At 41.1% G+C, this 16,810-nt stretch overlaps 1 protein-coding gene across 50 annotated transcripts in view; it reads left to right on the top strand.

Annotated features, from left to right (window-relative positions):
* Positions 1 to 16,810, top strand: part of TENM2 (teneurin transmembrane protein 2) — a 3,534,961-nt gene that overhangs the window by 3,204,974 nt on the left and 313,177 nt on the right. The window contains exon 1 of one of the 50 annotated variants that reach the window (XM_072756688.1): positions 14,954 to 15,306. The exons of the other annotated variants lie outside the window; for them this stretch is intronic. The gene's annotated coding sequence lies outside the window, so the exon portion shown is untranslated. Of the gene's footprint in view, positions 1 to 14,953; positions 15,307 to 16,810 lie in introns of those variants that run through there. 50 annotated transcript variants of the gene reach the window in all.

The following is a 16,810-nucleotide window of genomic DNA, read 5'->3' as shown; positions in this document are numbered from 1 at the left end:
TAGATATGTAGTATTGTCTTCATTTGTGAAGTGTGACTCTCAGGGTGTGTCCCTTGTGGGGAATTTTTAAGTAATAGTTACTAAGTTGAAGGACTTTATTTTCTCCTCAGATAAGGGAGTGGGAAGAAGGATATGTAATAACAGGTGGGGAAAGATGGGGGACAACCCTGCTCACTGGTGACCTTGAAATATTCACTTCACCTGTCTGAATCTTAGGTTCTTCACACATAAAATGGGGAGTTGTGGTGAGAATAAATTATAAAAATCCATGTAGAGTGCTTCAAGCAGTGCCTGGCACAGTTTATGCTCCACAAAAATGATAGCCCAATAGAGTAACAGGCAGGTAACTACAATAGTTCTGTTGTCTATCTCTCTGTGCCTAGCATATTGCCTTGCATTTCATGGACACACAGGATACGTGAACTAGATTGAGTTGACTTTAAAGATAAATAATATTAAAAAATAAATAAATAAAATAAAGATAAATAATATTTTCAATATGCTGAGGAAAGTCTGTATAAGGGAACCTTCTGACAAATTATTTTGTAAAGTGAAGAAGTTTTTGTAACCACCCCAATATTATTCTATTATCACTACCACAGTGAATGTTGTGATTATTATTGGTTGTAAAGAACAACAGTGACAGCTGCTATTTACTGATATACAATATTTAGTATAGTGCTTAGCACAAAGTTAGTGCTCAATGAAAGCTAAGTGGTCATGAAACAACACATAGCCACCTTTCAAAACATTGATTTCTGTATGTATTTCTGCCATTGCATTGGTGACATAAAGAAGGATTTGTTTATATTTCTCTTTTTAATTAAAGCAAACAATTGAGTGAATAAAAGCCGTTATTACCACTAGTCCTTAAAAAGAGTTGCTGAGATGTGTGTTGAGCAAACAGAACATTTCCAGAATGTGGCCAATTCCCGGGCTCCCCTGCATCGTGCTGACCACTCTGGTAATTAATAACCACCGTGACACTTGAAGCCCATCAGGAATGGGCCTGCTGCCCTAGTCTGCAAGGATAGTGGGACACATTGCCACCTGCACACCTCCCCATAAACTCTGCCCACTGGATTAGCAAGATGCACCGATTATATTAGATGCAGCCGCAGCTGAGCCCATGGTTTGATTCTTGTGACCATAAAGACACAACCAGAAATGATGCTAGAGTAATTAGGAAATGAATTCTCAGATCTTGACTTATCCAGCATATTGCCAGGGAGAGAGGCAGGAGCCATGTGGCAGTGTTTTGGAAGCTGAGATCATGACCTTGCAGGTTGACCTCCCACTTAATCTTTGTATCAGAGAGCCCAGTGAGCATTTGGCCAGACCCTCCCGTTAGCTGACAACAAGAGCAGTTCTGTGTGTGTGTGTGTGTGTGTGTGTGTGTGTGTGTGTGTGTAGCCTGTAGGCACTTAAAAGAAAAAGAAGCAGAAAAACGAAGCCAATATGGGAAGCGAACTTACCACGGGGACAAAATGTTCTTCCGAGCAGCTTGAAATGAGCATAATTTTGGAGAATTTCTGCAATAGCCGGTTAATTCATAATTGGGTTTGCTGAGCAATCAACAATGTGTTACTTGTATTTTCATATGCTGGAAGCATATGACTCGGCGTGTGCGCGTGTGTGTGTTATAATGCTCCAGTACTTTGATACTTCACTAATGTGCAATCTCTATTTCTTGCTTTTGTCTGGGGGCCTCTCATATTACATTTAGATTGTATCCTTTATCATCCCAAATTGACATTTATGCTTTTACTTCTATTGTTTCCCTAGCTTCTCCCTGGTATGGATCAACAATTTGTTTTAATCTGTGTCACTTCTCTTATCTCCCTTGACACAGAGGAGCAGTCATTTTGCACCGCCATCCGCCTACAGAGGTTGTGTTATCAAGAGTGTGGTGGGGTTCCTCACCCTCTCCCCACTATCTAAAGTGCTGGCGAATGTTAATTGCTTTTCCAGTTAGTTTATAAGAATGCAGAAACCGCTGAATGCAGCTTGACTGGTTTTGATGAAAGTAATGGAATGCTAGCACCTATGAATAAATAAATCTGATTTACATAGAGGACTATTGTGGGACTGGATAGGAAGCTGCCGAATGCAAGCAAATTATAGTTTAAGGACACATTATTCCATGGCTTTTATTCTAAATGAGGGAGGAGAACTCAGGTTTCCCTGGACTCCCAGAATGGGAGTTGGACGTGATCCCTTGGCCTGAGAGAAGCAGCATTGGTCTGAAGCTTCAAGGGAACACATTTTGTTTGGAAAGAAGCTGCATTTCTAGGTCTACTTCCCGAAATCCCCTTACAGTAGACATAGAGAATAGAAGGTAGTGCAGAATTTATGAGCAGTAAACTGAAAATGTTCGAGTGCATATCAGAGTGCATTGGTGATAGATCCAGCAAGGGTTCTTGGAGGGAGAAGGGATCACAACCATTTCTATTTCAAGTTTCTTTGTGTTTCCTAAATTCCCGTTAAGATTGTGGTGACTCAAAGTGGAATAAATCAAGATATTCTTTTTCTTCAGACGACTCATGGCAAATATGAAGCAGAGCTCTACTGTCTGAGTACACTGATCTCAGCTTACTGTTGAGTTGTAAAGGTGGAAATCAGGGGAATAACATCAAGGGGTCTGCATTTCAGAGTGTCTGGGGATTGTTCTGGGATGGGTCCATCTGACAGGAAAGATCTAGGAAGAGGATATTAGCAATTCCAGTTGATACCCAGAATAAACAAGCAAAAATGCTATGTTTTGGAAGTGACTCTGTTGGTGGTTTCTGATAAATGAATGAAAATTAAACATCAACATTCAATCACTCAAAAAATATTTGTTATATGTCAAGTATCCTAGGTGCGAGGGATACAGCAGTGAATAAAATCAAGTCACAACCTTTAGGGCATATCCATCCTCACATCCAGCCCTCGGCAATTCTACACCCTAAGATGACCCATAATTGAGAGAGATCTTGAAACTTAGATATAAGGCTTTAATTAGATAAAACTTCCATAAAAGAAACAATGATGGTTTGGTTTTGGTTTTGGTTTTGGTTTTGGTTTTGGTTTTGCAGATAGTGCCATTCACAACATGACAGCAACCCTAGTACCTAAGAAAACACCCCAAAGGAGCCCAATGTGCAGGTTAGGAGTTAAATAAAAATCATCAACAATATAAGGGAAAAAATACCAGACTTATTTTGCCTGTCCCAGAGTCCTCTGTCTATAAATGTATTTGGAATTAGGTTATTATCCACAACCATCCATGCTTATCTTCCAAGCTCTTCTTAATCATTTCTCAGGTCCTGATGATGTATTGATAGGCTATAGATTAAATATGAAATTACTACAAATCTCAAGCACCCAAAGATTTATGGACCAGGGCCTAGGCCTTGTATCAAATCAGCCATCTAGGAAAATATATGATTTCACCATAATATTAAAAATTACTGGCAGCGTCTTCATCTTATCCGATTGGTGTTGTACTGATGATAAGCCACAGTAAGCAGAGGGAGAAATTGTGTGATAAATTATGGAACAGACATTGAAAAATATATTTATTACATTTGGATGTGCAAGGATTTCACTCGCTGTGTATAAAATAAATAGAACTTGTTTTTTTATTGCCCATTTCTATTCCTCATATGTTAAAATTTCAAAAGACAAGGTAAACTTGAGTTGGTCCCATTCACATGAGTTAAGTGCTTTGATGGGGAAGCAAAGGGTGAAGTTGCAATGACGCTATTTTTTTCTGAAAGGAAGTGCTTCCTGGTCCATGGGAATGATAGAAAAAAAAGTCAAAACTGGTTACAGTCTGCATTTTGTTCTCCTGTCTAGAATTTTCTGGAGAGTCTAGATCCTTGTTCCCTAAAAACATGGTTCCCAACCTACACATTGGCAGTCCTTGGAGCTTGGGAGAGATATGGCCTCTCAGGCCCCACCCCAGACTTTGCAAATTAGATTCTGTATCTGGAATTAGACAAGATGACCTAGATGATTCATGTGTCTTATAGTTCCACAAGTGCAGGTTGAGAGGCAAATCACACTGTCCTAGACAGAGAGCCTGAAAGGAAGAGGGAAACGTTTAATACATCTTAGAAAATGTGCCAAATGTCCTTGACACATGATTATAATAACAATAGAAACAATAAACTCAAATAGCAAACCAGTAAAAATAGTGGTCAATATTTATTGAACACTTATGAGCAAGACATTGAATACAAATTATTATATACAACCCTATGAGAAGAGTAGTAGTAGTATCCCTACTTTACAAAGGATGAAGTAAAGTCTGAGGGCATCAAAGAACTTTACCCTGGCCTCAGAGCTTTTTCTTTTAGGATTTTATTTATTTATTCATGAGAGACACAGAGAGGCAGAGACATAGGCAAAGGGAGAAGCAGGCTCCCCACAGGGAGCCTGGTACAGGACGCGATTCTAGGACCCCGGAATCACGACCTGAGCCGAAGGCAGATGCTCAACCAATGAGCTACCCGGGTGCTCTGGCCTCTGAGCTTTTAAGCATCAGGCCAGGATGGACACTCATATTTGTCTGACTGTAAAGTCACAGTAGAGGGACGCCCAGGTGGTCCCGGGATCGAGTCCCACATTGGGCTCCTTGCATGGAGCCTGCTTCTCATCCCTCTGCCTGTGTCTCTGCCTCTCTGTGTCTCTCATGAATAAATAAAAAAATATATTTTTAAAAACAAATTCACAGTAGACAAGAGGTAGCCATGGAGGGAAACTACAATATTGAAAATGAAATAAGTCTTGAAATTGGAACTGTCTTTATGGTGAAAGAGAAAAGTAAGACCAACGAATGATTTTTAGACTCTATTAGAAATATGCTCTCTTTGAGTTCCTGGGCTAAAAACCTGCAGTCCTCCTCATTCTTCCCCTTCCCTTCTAGAAGGAGTTCACCTTCCATTTCTCTCACTTCCCTTACTTGGTACCTCTTAACTGTTGCCCTCGTTCTTCAAATCCACTCTGCTGTCCTAGTCCAGACCTCATCGTCTATAGCTGGGTCTAGAGAAACTAGCCTTCCAGACTCCACCCTTTCTGTTTTCCAACCCATCCACCATATCGCAGTTAGCCAGCACTACCTTCCTAAAACCCAACACAACTGTGTTTGTCTGCCTGGATCTGTGCCAGACACTGAAACACAAGGACAAACGAAACATGTATTCTGCCGTAAAGGAAGTGACAAGTCCAGCGAAAGCCCTCATACTCTACTTGGTCTACCTGGCTAATCTCCTTTCCCTCTCCCCATGTTTAAATACAACATCCCAGCCACCTTCAACTTCACACCATTCACACTCTTTGCAGTACCCAGGGCACTCTTTTCCCCTCAACTATCTAGTGAACTCCAACACATCCTTCTACAGCCAATTCAGCTGTGAAGTCTCTTATTTCCCCTTTCCCAAACACAAGTGCTCATTCCCTTTGCTTATATATACCACTTTTATTTTTTTTAAGATTTTATTTATTCATGACAGACACAGAGAGAGAGAGGCGGAGACATAGGCAGAGAGAGAAGCAGTCTCTCTGCAGGGAGCCCGACATGGGCCTCCATCTCAGGACCCCAGGATCACAACCTGAGCCAAAGGCAGATGCTCAACCACTGAGCCACCCAGGTGTCCCTACATACCACTTTTAAATCAGTCAGCATTTTGCTTGCTTGGTTACTGCCCCTTCCAGATCAGGATGTGTATTCCCACCATATTCCCAGAACAAAGAAAGAATGAGGAAATGATAGAATAGCTCACAAGTCCAAAAAAACAAGACTTCAGAACTTGTTACTGGGTTGAAGACATTTTGGATGCTCTCCCTCACCCTCACCCCAGCACCTGTCTCTTCTACTCTAACCAGACCAAAGTGAAGAGGGTGTGGAATGTTCGCAGGCTTTCATTTGTAATGTGAGGATACCACCTGGTCTACCTCTTTTCCAACAGCCTTGTTTGCATCTGAGTAGAAATAGGATTCGTTGATGCATAAATAATTTAAATTACCTATATAATCTCAGAACCTCTGCCAGTGAGGTAGAAAGGCAGCTTGGGTGACTTCAAACCAGAATTCTGTCCCCCTGGAGTACATTGTCTGATTCAATCCACATTTGAGTCCTAGTCATGTTTCTGGCTGCAAGTTAGATGACTTCCACAGATCTCAGCTCATTTATTTCTTATAATGGCCCTATAAAATAGGTGTTCTAACTTCCATTTTACAGATGAGGAAAGTGGGACCCTGGATATTTTGCCCATCTAGCTCCCAGGTATGGCTTGTATGTGTGGAAGCTGGGAATTACCTTTCAGGTGGCAAGCCAATTGTTTCCCATTATGCCATCTGCCTCATCCCCCTCTAGCTCTTTCCTGGCCATCATCTTGCTATCAAATCCTCTCAGGGTATATGTGTATCTATATAGAGACACAAGGTGTGACTGTAAAGCAAAAAGATGTCAGAATAAAACACACACAAAAGTCTATCATAATGCTTTACACTCATGCCTATTACGTAACCATGCTCTTGTGTCTATACGCAAGACCAGCTATGTGTGCTAATAGAGTATCCAGTTTCTGGGTCTCCATATTTCTGTTTCCTTATCTCCTATAGAGGAAAAGGGATCTGGTTGTAGCATCTCTCCACATCAAAACTTGAGTAACATATTTGTCTTTATACCTATTCCTTATAGGTGAATAGAATCAGGTGTGCAGTTCTTGGCACTTGGGCTTAGTTAACTGAACACAGATGACAGGCGAGGCGCTCTTGCTGACTCCTGTGTTGGTGTAGTAGGGACCAGCTCTGATCCATTTCTGTCCATGGGTACCTGCCAAGGACCATGCAGGCGAGTCAATAGGATGCCCATTGATGGGCCAAACGTTGTTTTTCTCGACAGGAGCATGCAGAGTAGGCAAAAGTGTCCAACTGGCTGGTCTGACCTGTCAGCCAATTTTTCTCTCTCCTGGCAATAGCATAAAAATGGCAAAATATTTAGAGTTCATGACATATGTTAACCCTTCTTTTGATTCAAGGTAACCAAAGCAAGGAGAAAGTATTCATCAGAACCTAAAACCTCATGCTCCACTGAGATGCATATATGGAAATACACAAAACGTATTCCCCAGCACTGTTTGTCAAAGTGAAGTTGGAAGACCACCTGCGTTAAAAGCACCTGAAAAGCTTGAGATTGCATGCCCTGTCTGGTATTGCCAGCTAGATGCTGGAACTGGGACTTTGACTGAGATCTGACTCCTAGTCTACTCCACACATCAGATTGCAAAAAGTTATCTCAAGACCCACTTTTTTCCATGTCTTTGAGTAGAAAGAAATAATCAATTAGATGTCACTTCACACCTACAAGAATGTTTAAAATTCAGAACAGTGACAACACCAGTACTGGCCAGGGTATAGAATGGCCCATATACAGTGGTGGTGAGAGTATAAACTAGCATAATCACTTTAGAAAATGGTTTGCATTTCCTTCTGCAATGAAGCACATACCCAGCATTCCCAACTCCCAAGTACTGACATAAAGAAATAAAAATATATGTTCAAGAGTAGACTCATGCATGCATGTTACTAGCAACTTTAGTTCTCAGGAACCAAAAACTGGAAACTAACTGAAATGTCCATCCACAAATAGATAGATAAGCAAACTCTGATTTTTTTCACCCAATGGAATATTATTCAGCAATACAAAAGGGTGAGACACACAGCGTGAATGAATCTCAGAAACATGCTGAGCAAAGAAAGTCATTTACAAAATGATATACTTATCATCTTCTTTATCGAAATTTAAACATGTAAAGTGAATTTATGGTGGTAGAAATCACAGCAGGGCATAGAGGGGTTAGAGATTACCAGGAGAAAGGCATGAGTGAAACTTCTGAGGCAACTTTTGAGGCAAGCAGCCTGTATCTTGACGGTTACATGGCTGTATATATTTATCACAACTTTTCAAATTGTGTGCTTCAGATTTTGGTGGATAAATTTCCATTTTTAAAAAGAGGAGTGAGAGAAAAGTGAGTATGGCTGCAGAAGTGGGTATGAGGGATCCTCCTGGTGATGGAAATGTTGTATATCTTCACTGTGTCAGCGTCAATATCTTAGTTGTAATATTGTTTCACAAGATGTTTATTTTCATTAGGGGAAACTGGGTAAAGAGTACCTGATATATCTCTGAGTTATTACAGTGAAATTTAAAAATTTTAATTAAAACAAAACAAAACAAAGCAATAAACATTTGGCATGTCAGCTTGGGATTTGAATTTTCTTGTAAGTGACCCATTGTCTTTGAATATACATATGTGTGTGCCTGCACACATTTCATGGGAAAGAGCAAGGATTTTAAAATCATTTTTAGTTTTTAGTTTTCTGTGCTCATGATTAAATATCCACCCCTTCAATGGGTCTGACTTCATCAGTCCAAAGTCAAAAATCTATCACTTGACATTTCTTCCCAGTGTCTTGTAATTCTAAGATTACTGTGCAATACAAGGAACCCTTTTCTTGAGTATTCCATGATTCCAGGACCATGGTGGAGAAAATAGTGCTTGTGAGGCATCTTTGCTGCTGAGTTGGGGGGAGATGTCAGCCACCTGTGATTTTGCACATCTCCCGGGTAACACAGTAGTGCTAATGTAGTCTCCTGGATGCAGGGACACCAGCTGGGTTTATGTCACTCCCCTGGGGGCCTTAAGTGCATAAATCAATCCTTATTTTTTTTCCAATCCATCCAGAGGGCTTCCTCATGTGTGCTGCACATTGGGAGGAAGGGAAGGGTGCCTCCTTGAGCAAATGGTTTGTGTTGAGGAAAACAAGTGATGCGTGCAATATCAGAATCTAGTTTGGGGGGTATTTTTATTTCTTTAACTCCCCTGGGACGTCTGCTCTGGCTTGAATGGAACTAAGGATGAGGGGGGATTCGTCAGCTTGAAAGAGGTTGATGTCAGCCAGGACCAAAAGAGGGGGCCTGCCTGGGTTTGCCTGGGGCTGCAGAATGGCATCCGTGAGTCTCCATTGCTGGCTGGCCTGTCTCCCGGTGCCTCCCATACGGCTCTGAAGGGACCTAGCCTTGCCGATTCTGGCTTAGCCAAATGTGTGCTATAGTAAGGCTGATATTCTGAATTACAAATGCCAATGATTACAAAGGTGTACTTTAGAAAGGCTAACTGCCTTTTTTTGGCAGGGATATCACCAACATTATCCCATTATGCCCACTGATGTCCACAAAGTGGGTTGGTGTGGTTTATTCCACTTCAAAGAGAGGAATAGCAATCACAGCTAAATCTCTTTATCTCCCCTCCCTATCCTTGCTCTTTCTTTTCCTCCTTCTCCCTCATCTTCTCCTTTGTGTCTTCTTTTCTTCTTCTTCCCTTCTCCTCTTCCTCCCCCGTCCCTCTCCTCCTTCTTCTCCTCGGGAGGGGGCATAGTAAGACTCTAAAACAAGTGTGTATGAAAATGATCTTTGTCCTTCCTCATTTCTTCTATTAACATTTCTCTATCCTTTCTAAGAAACACTCCCCCAAAATGCCTGTGGTTCCCATCTCATTTTCACTCCAACATCAAAACTTACCAATTCTATTCTCTAGCCCCTCAGGCCCCCGAGTCTTGATAAGACACTGAGCGATAATTAGATTAATCGGATAACATGAAGCTCTAACATGTCACGAAGGTACTCATTTCCTTAGGCCCATAAAGGATATTCTTAATGTAATGCCAGGCACCATAGTAAAACTGTGGGAGAGAGATTTTTCGGCAGATAGAGCTTTCATGTTCCCAAAATTACATCCGACATGAAGAGGACCACATTTAATTATTCAGTAATAACTGCAGATGGAGTGATGTACCTATATCATCCGAGGGCACATAACAGACACCCAAGTGTGTTGGGAGAATTTGTGAGAAAGGGCAGGGTCATTGCTAAACTTCTCTGTGAGCATTTGAGAAATACCCCTAACAGGATATTAGAGCTTAGCCATGAAATTGCTCTAGTCTAGAAAATTGTGAATTCATACAGAAGTTTATGAGTTTTCATTATGTTGTCATCTTAAGGAGACAGTTTCAGAACACCCTGCACATTCCTCTTTCTTACCACTTAAAGTTTTTTACTGAAATTGTCCTGTCCCTCCTCCTGGACTACCTGAACAACTCAAGGAGGGGAACGCAATCTCAGACACCACCATGTTCCTACCATTGAGCTCAGTTCCAGGTGCAAAATAGATGCTCCGTAAATGTCCATAGCACTCATCAAGTATTCTCTCTGGTTCCTCTTCAGGAGAGATGGCCCACAGAATGGGTTGACGAGGAAGTTAGGGTATGGACCTAAAGGAATCTGAGAGATAATCCTTAGTGATCCTATTTCAGATCCCTTTGAATCCTTACAAGGGAGATGGGACTCTAATCAAGGTCAGCCATGGGCCACAAGCAAGAATAGAGACTGACAAAATTGGTGGGGAAAGATTTCTGAGACTTGCCGTTATGGCTCAGGGCTCTGTTTTTCCACAAGCTAGGAGCGTTGTCCCTTGGATAGGAGCACAAGTGAGCAGTTCAGCCCCGCCTCTTTGCCTTCTGTCCTCTTCATGCACCAGTTCTCAAGACAACACTGCTATCGCGCCAGAAAATACAGCCCAAAGCATTACAGATGTCTGGTACAAGCAGAACCCATACTAATGGTTATTGCTTAAAGAAGAGGCATGCTCAGATCTCTTTACTGTGCTCTGGGGAAATAGCAGTTTTTACTTTCTTCCAGAGAAGACCAACGACATAAAAAGATCAATTGGGTTTGGCCTATCTCAGATAGAGGAAGCTCTTTTAGAGGTAACTTACATGACAGGTCTGACGTGATTGGAGACACATCCCCACAAATACAGATATCTTAACAATTAATTTTTATTAAGGTTCGGATGGATGTCTAGACACAAAATTTTCCATTTATTGTAGGAACAAATAAGTTTGTGACATTGTAGGATGATTTAATTAGTCAAAAAAGAACGAGGGGATTTTTTGTTTTTATGGCAGACTTCAGGTTTGCTCCAAAAATCCTAATTTTGATGTCTGTGGATGAATGACTTATGATTCAATTTAAATTAACTGACTTTTTAAAATCTTTTAAAAGATGCCTAGCCAGCTTCTGACAGTGAGTAGACCATTCCTAAAACAGATTTTTTGGGAAAGAAACAACTCTTTTTTAAGATGCCATTAATTGAACCAAATGGGAAATTCATTAAATGATCTTTTAAATGGCCAGAAAAAGCTACTTGTTTTGTTCTGGTAGAAAATGACCAGTTTAAAACACTGACAGATATGTTCACCATACCATGTAACTGTGTAATGCTTACAACTTTATCCATGCCAGCCTTAACTGGGGGGAAAGTTATTTCCCTTTGATTTCTACAAAGCAAAATATCCCACAGTAGTGCCACAGTATTCTGACCATGCTTTATGCTGTATTCTCTGGAAATAAAATAGCACCTTTTGCCCTTTGAAAAACATTGCCATTTGTAATCAGCCCAGGTCCCCTGCTAGAGACACTGTCAACAGCAAGAGAAACTTTTAAATTGCTTGCCTTTGATGAAAATGAAAATGTTATCCATGAAGCATCTCTAAGAAAATAAATTCAGGCCTGATTCTTTCTATGCAAACAGATATATACAATATCTCCCTGAATCAGCTTTTTCTCATCTGAAATGGAGCTACTGTACTTTATTATGATGTCAGAGATTGAACCTGGGCGAGAATGCACTTCTGATAATTAAGATCCTATCAGGTTTGGAAAGCTTAAATTCCTAAAAGGAGATGAAAGTGTCCTGATGGTGTACACTCAGAACGCTTGTGAATTGGTCATAGACGTATAGGGATGAGTTTGAACATCCTTACTACAAAAATGTGCAGATAATACCAGAAGGGAGAGCACCCCATTCCCATAAGCCCATTTAAAAAAAAAAAAAAAAAAAAAAAAAACCACGAAGCATCTCTTGGAACAGGCAGGTGGTGTATCATATGTTCCCGGGGTGGAGAATGAGCCTCTTGCCTTTAAAAGTAATTGATTTTATAGTGAAACGTGTCGAGAGCACTGGTTTTCAAAATGGTTCTGTTCATGAGTGTCGGGAAATAATACATACTGCTAATTGCTTCAGAAATAGCTGGATTATTTAGCTTGGGTTTTGACTGTGGTTAGAAGGAAGATCTCCCACCTTTATGCTATTTCCCCTCTCACGGATTAATAGCTGTTTTAAAACTGTGTCTGCTTTTGCTGTTCAGACATGAAATCTGCATCCCCTCACTTTTTGTCTAGGGCATCAGCTACAGTGTTTTTTAGTTCAAACTCTCTGAGTGTTCTAAAGATAGCAGTGTGACATTTCTGTTTCAATGAAGCTCAAATAGTAGGCGAGATATAAAACACCAGAGAAGAAAAAGATATGTTTGCTGATTTTACCATCGTCCGTACTGAGCTGCCTAGGTGAACGTTTGTAAGTAGGGAGGCTGATTGCAGGTGGGGAGTGGAAGGAGGGAATGTTAGCTTCTGTGAGGTGTAATTTATTGGATGCTTAGCAGCGCACCCCTTGTGGTAATTCCTTATTTGAATATCTCAGTCCTGTACAGATTGATTGGATGTAATGTGGGCCCTTAGAAAGGAAACTCAATTGTTGCTTTGTTTTATGTTTTGTTTTGCCTTGCTTTGCTTTGTTTCAGTTGTTTCCTCAACGCGCTGATGTAAATGTGGCTGATTTAGAAAGAGACTGTGTTTGCTCAGGTGTCAGCTCAGTGGAGTGAGCCAGAAGCATAGCCTGTGATCAAGACTAATTGAATCTACCAATTATACCTGTTTGTTTCATCATTCATTCAAACAAACATAATACACATATGTATATAAGACTGAATTTATAATGTGACGGTTCATATACTTCTTCCTCCAGGAAGTCTTCCCTTATCCCCTAGGCCAGGGGTCAGCCATTTTTTCTGTACAAGTCCAGATAGTAAATATATTAGGCTTCACTTTCAGAGTCATATATGGTCTTTATCACATTTTTTCTTTTTTCTCCTTCTTTCCTTTCCTTTCCTTTCTTTCTTTCTTTCTTTTTTTTTTTTTAATAACCCTTTAGAATGGACAAAACATTTAACTCAGGGGCTGAATATAGCCCGTGGGCCATGGTTTGCCCAGGCCACATTTCCTTTGATCCATCCCCCATAGAAGCCTTCACCTTGTGTTGAAAAGAACTAAACTCTAAATTCCTGGAGTGGAGGCTCTTATCTTTGCAGCCCTGGCCTAAGCACTGGCAAGTGTTCATTTTCCAAATATACAGTGATCTCCACCTTCCAGTTTTATATTCCAGCTGGGAAAACAAGATCCTGTATAGAAACTGGTTAAGTAACAATTCAGAACACAGTGAGTGTTCTTGACTAGCCCTTTGCAACTCGTGGAATATAACCCCCCAAGTTCAGAAATAAGTTTTTAAAAGGCCCTTCTACATTCTCAAAATAGCTTTAAGAAAGACCTTGCTCTGTATTTCATTAAGTCTTCATTCAGGGTCTCGTTTGTTCTCCCTTAACATGCAATCTTTAACAAATTTAGTAACTTTTTACAAATAAAAACTTATGGGATGCACAGAATTTGGAGGGCAGGTATAGTGGTGCAGAGCACAGCAGTAGATCCCAAAGCAACCCCAAGATTGACAGCTGACAGCCTGACCTCAAGAAAGGAGACAAAATAAATCAAAAGGAGATACAGAACAATATGGCTGCATAGTACAATTATGTTTGCTCCTAATAGGTTTTCAGTCATTAAGTGTTGACTTATGCTCATTACGCTCTCTTTAAAAATGCAGCCAAATTTAGCTCCCGATTTTGGATTATTATATCCACACAACCTGGTTAAAATAAAAGTATCTAGCAAACTTGCGGACAGTGAGTTTTGGTTATCTGGAAATTCCACTCATTTGGACCTCCTCATTGATGAATGACGTGTGATAAAAAGGCACATCTGTGACTAGGACCACTTAGCATGAAGAGCAAGGGTTATGGATTCGGTAGCCTGGGCTGGTTCTCCCTTTCCATCTATGCGATGTGAGGCAAGTTGCTTAACCTTCGTCTCCTGATCTGTATAATGGGCACTTTCCCTTAAGGTCATTGTGAAGACAAAGTAAGATTATCACAATGAGATAATCTTGTTACTGTGTGTTAAGTAGGTAACCATCTTGTCATGATTCATTATTCTGTGTTAAATAAAAGTGAAGTTTTTAAGAAGGAAACTAGCACCAAGTGAGTGCTCAAATAAATTAGCTATTAGTATCATAATTACTATGATCAGTATTGTTTCTGAGTAAGTATTCTGATGAATGATAGACATGGTGCTATATATATAAAACTATATAAAGTATATATACTTTATATACTATATAAAAGTATATAGTCTTCACATATGAGATTTCACCTTAGATAAGGTGCTACTTGATCTATAATTATCAAACCAGGTCTAGAAATCAGGCTCGGCTGGGACTAATTCTGCTAGATCACATCTTACCCCTGGACTACTTTCTTTGGTTAGGTTGAAAAAGGCTCTTTTCTAGCATAGTAATGTCCACCCATATAGTATTGCAACAGATCCTACTATAAACTCTTAGATGGTATTAATTCCCAGCATCCTTTCACGTTAATTGTTATAGTCTTAAACAACAGGAGAAAGAGCGTGGATGTGGAGTGGGACCATTGCATTTCACTTGCCTCAGAAAACCGGGTCCCCTCCTAGAAGAAGGGGAAAGATACAAATCTCTCTCACAACCTTTTGGCTTCAAAACACAGTTCATTTTGTCACCAGAACATAACCCAGTGGGGATAAAACATGCCACATTGGTTACGACCTTTAAAAGCAAGGACCTGAAAAGGGCTGCCTCCTTCTGGAAAACAAGTACTAATGACAAGTCTAGCCACTGATGTAACACAGAGAAAGGGCTGGTTCAGAGGAGGAAATTGGGACAAGGGAATTTGGCTGGAGCAATGAGAAACGTCGAGAGCCTTTGGGCATTAACCAGACTGGCAGAGTGATCCCTGAGAGGAAAGACAAAGATAGCACCCGCCTTTCTGACTTGGGGCTTGTCCGTAGCACGGGCACTTTCCCGCCCTCTAGCAAGGCTCTCTTCATTCAGGGGACAGTCTCCACTGAGGCAGAAGCTCGGCTCCAGCCCATGCAACAGTGGCTTTTCGAGGCCTGACATTTGTGTCCTCAGCTCCACGGTCGGATACTGCAACCGATGAGCCTTAGCTGAGTTCAGCCAGACGGTTGCGCAGGTGGCACTGCTTTCGATTGTCCAGGTATGCAGAATACTGGGGATTTTATTGATTTTTCCTGAGAAAGGGGTGGGAAGTATCAAAGCAATGTATTTAGCTGGGTCCTGGGTCCAAACACCTAAGGGGTGAGGGAGAGCAAGGGAGAGAGAGAGTCTGCCCAGGAAGGAAAAGGAAATAAGATACGCACTGCTCTATAAACTGGGAGAGAAACCAGGGCAAGGAAGAGCTGTTGGTGCAATGGGGGCGTCCCGAGTTATTTGTCAGTGCCTACGGTACCCTGGTTAGAATTCTCACTTTGCACGCTTTGCGCCCCTCCCCCCCCGCCCCGTGCCCATACTGGGACCAGCCCTCGTAAGCCACAATCCCTGTTGTGAACTCAGGCAGTGTCATTTTTTCTGAACTTCCCCTCCTTTCTGCTCATTCCCAGCCCAGCAGTTAGGAACCTCCTGGGCTCTGAAGGACAGGACCGATGTGGGTCACAGGTGCTGAAGCTGTGCAGACAGCTATGCTAATTACACCACACCTGTTTCCCCAGGTTAAGCCGTTGCTATTGGAAACCTTGATATCCCTTTTCATTCATCTGTTTACCGACCGGCAATTAGTGCTGCTCCTCCACCCCATCACCCAACAGACTCTGGACCTGGGGCTCAGACCCTCACACAAGGGGACAAAAGATAGGATGGAAAGGCCTGTGGGAAAAATAGCTTCTGTGTATGATACCTAGAGGTTGTGAAAGAGAGGAGAGTCCGTGCCACTTGCAGGGCAAGAGAGTGGCCAGGAAGGTATTTCAGGAAGATGTGAGATGTAAAAGATGAGATGAGCATTTTGCCAGTTGCTGGCATTCACGGCCCAGGGACCAGAACAAGCCAAGCCATTTTAGATGGCTACATAAATTGCCAGACCTGTATTCAGCACTGCTGGCATTTCCTACATTTCTAAAGGTGTTTTTCCAATAAATCCATGGCATCATGCAGAGCTGTACCATCACATTAAACGAAACAGGTATGCTTTTTCCATTTCTCCAAGCTTATGGTCTGTATCTCTATCGGACATGTTGCTGAGCTGTGAGTGCCCTTAGGAGGTCTTTCTAAATACTTTTTAAACTTTTTTTTTTTCTTATTTTATTGCACTTTTTCGATCCCAGAATTGATCCCTTCTTCTGTTGGAAATTTCATAAGGCATAAGACAAACACAAGTTTCTCTTCCTGGGTAGCAATTTCCATTCATGAAAAACTGCCTTGTGTGCATTCAGGAAGTATAGCAGGTTGTGAAGCTCTGTAATTTGTTTCCCATCAACTAATAATCTTATTGTGATGAATAATGTAGTACTATTAATGTTTCTACAAGGTTAGAGATTGTGCTGAGTGTCAGTAGAGAAGCTGACAGTGTTGGACAGCGAAGCCATTCTTTCTCCTTTTTACACAGTATAGTTTCTTTAAACAGCTTGCAGTAGATGCATGAGCTTTAGCAAATTGTATTCAAATGAACTCAAATACAAAAACTATTAGTGATGCTAGATCAAAGTTTT

The sequence above is a fragment of the Vulpes vulpes genome, chromosome 4 (assembly GCF_048418805.1).
Source record: "Vulpes vulpes isolate BD-2025 chromosome 4, VulVul3, whole genome shotgun sequence".
In the NCBI taxonomy this organism is placed as follows: Eukaryota; Metazoa; Chordata; class Mammalia; order Carnivora; family Canidae; genus Vulpes; species Vulpes vulpes.
This window is presented reverse-complemented; position numbering and strand designations above follow the sequence as displayed.